The 2,446-nt window shown below is 55.3% G+C and overlaps 1 pseudogene; it reads left to right on the top strand.

Moving 5' to 3' along the window:
- The first annotated feature begins 727 nt into the window (after positions 1–727).
- LOC108317293 lies at positions 728–1,000 on the top strand (annotated as a pseudogene).
- The last annotated feature ends 1,446 nt before the right edge of the window (positions 1,001–2,446 follow it).

Raw genomic sequence — 2,446 nt, 5'->3', positions numbered from 1 at the left:
ACGAAGCTACAGGGCTTCTGTTCTGTCTCTTAGCGCACAGCTGAATTAGCAGCTCCTGCTTTGTATGAATTCAGAGGCTTCCCTTGCAAGCCCTCCTACACGGTCCCTCAAAGCCTCCTAACTCCCCGTTTACGCCCTAGTGCTTTTATCAGGGCACAAACCTTTGCATCTCTCAATGAAGATGAAACTGAACACAAGTACTCCTGTTATTTTCATTTTTATTTTTATTATATTTTAAGTTCTGGGGTGCATGTTCAGATCGTGCAGGATTGTTACATAGGTATGCACATGCCATGGTGATTTGCTGTATCCATCCCCCTGTCATCTACATTAGATATTTCTCCTAATGTTATCTCTCCCCAATCCCCCCACCCCCTGCTATTCCCCCCCTGCCCCCCAAAGCCCCAACAGGCTCCGGTGTGTGATGTTCCCCTCCCTGTGTCCATGTGTTCTCCTTGTTCAACACCCACTGATGAGTGAGAACATGCAGTGTTTGGTGTTATGTTCTTGTGTCAGTTTGCTGAGAATGATGGTTTCCAGCTTCATCCTTTTAAAAAGTGAAAGTGGAGATCCGCATTTGCTACCAGCGGCAGCGGTGGCAGAGCCAGTCTGGTCCCCGGCGCCCAGCACCGCCACTCCCAGCAACCCGGAGTGCTCATCGCAGGCGGGCGGCCGAGCTCCAGCATCCCAGCCATCGCTCTTTCACCTCCTCCTTAGAGAAGGCAAGATGAGAGAGTCGAACTCGGAGTCCAGCCAGCCCTTGGCCTCCAATCAGGAAAAGGACGCCCTGAGAAGCAGGGCTGGGGCAGCCTCCGAAGGAGCCCAGCGAAGTCCCAACACCTCAGAGACCTCGGGCCGACCAAAGGGAAGCACAAACAAGGGCGCTGCCAAGACCGGGAAAACCACCACGAGTCCAGGAAGGAAACCAAGGGGCAGACCCCAAAAACTGGAGGAGGAAGAGGAGGGCATCTCGCAGGAGTCCCTGGAGAAGGAGCAGTGACCGGGCATGCCGTCTGCCCCTCAATAGAGGAGCAGCTTTCTTCTGGGACTGGACAGCTTTGCTCCGCTCCCAGGACCCCGCCCCTTCCCCAGGCCCACCAGCACCACCGCCTCCGGCCGCCACCCCCAACTTCCACCTGCGCCCTCACCACCACACTACACAGCACACCAGTTGCTGCACGGCCCCCAGTGGGCTGAATGGTGAGCAGTTTTACCCTGGCCTCAGTTTCCAGCTCCCCCACCCACCCACGCATACACATGTGCCCTCCTGGACAAGGCTAACGTCCCCCTTAGCCGCACCTGCAGCGTCCCTATGTTGGTGGGGACATTGGTCTGGGCTTTTGGTTTGGGGGCGCCTCTTTGCCCCTCCACTGTTCCCTCTGGCTTCCCATAGTGGGCATGGGAGGGTTCCCCTGGCCTTAAAACCCGTCCAAGCCCCAACTCATCCTGGCACGCCCTACTCCACTGCCCTGGCAGCAGCAGATGTGGCCAATGGAGGTGCGTGCTGGCTCCAGAATTTCCCCAGCCAAGCTGTCTTTGTCACCACGTAGGGCTCACGCCTTTCATCCTTCTCTGCCTTGCCTCCCCTCTGCACTAGGTTGGACAGCCCCCTTTGACTACAGGAAGGCAGAAGGGGCGTGAGTCCCCTACGCCCTCTTCATGGTGGCCCCAGCCCCCTGCACTCCGCCTGGGATCTGAGTACATGTTGCAGTGATGGGGATGCAGTCATTTATAATCCAGGTGAGGCCTACGAGCCCTGTGCCTGCCACCTGAGGTGGGCTGGGGCTGCTCTCCCAACACTACTTTGCTTCTGCCACTCGGCCATTTCCCCCTCCTCAGATGGGGCACCAATAACAAGGAGCTCACTCTGCCCACTCCCAACCCTCCAGCTCCTCCCTACACCCCAAGGTTCTGGTTCCATTTTTCCTCTGTTCATAAACTACCTCTGGACAGTTGTGTTGATTTTTGTTCAATTTTCCATTCTTTGACATCTGTCATTGCTGCTGCTACCAGCGCCAGATGTTCATCCTCATTGCCTCCTGTTCTGCCCACCATGCCCTACCCCAAGATACTCTTCATGGGGAAGAGGGGCTGGGGCATGGCAGGCTGGGTGACCGACTACCCTGGTCCCAGGGAAGGTGGGGCCCTGCGCCTAGGATGCTGCAGCAGAGTGAGCAAGGGGGTCCCAAACTGACCATAAAGGGTGTAGGGGCCACTTCTTCCCCCTGTTCTTTTAGGGATGGGTAGCCATGATATGCCTCAGCCTGGGGCTTCCCCTCTGGTTTCCTATTTGCAGTTACTTGAATTTAAAAAAAATCCTTTTCTGGGGGAAAAAAAGTGAAAGTGGCTTAATCCACACTAAGCTCTACATAACATGTGTTGTGAACCATCTAGATTAGATTTAGTTCGCAGAGATAAAGAGAGAAGGAGAAAGAGCAGCTAGTTT

Source organism: Cebus imitator, unplaced genomic scaffold (genome assembly GCF_001604975.1).
Source record: "Cebus imitator isolate Cc_AM_T3 unplaced genomic scaffold, Cebus_imitator-1.0 Scaffold199, whole genome shotgun sequence".
NCBI lineage: Eukaryota > Metazoa > Chordata > Mammalia > Primates > Cebidae > Cebus > Cebus imitator.
This window is presented reverse-complemented; position numbering and strand designations above follow the sequence as displayed.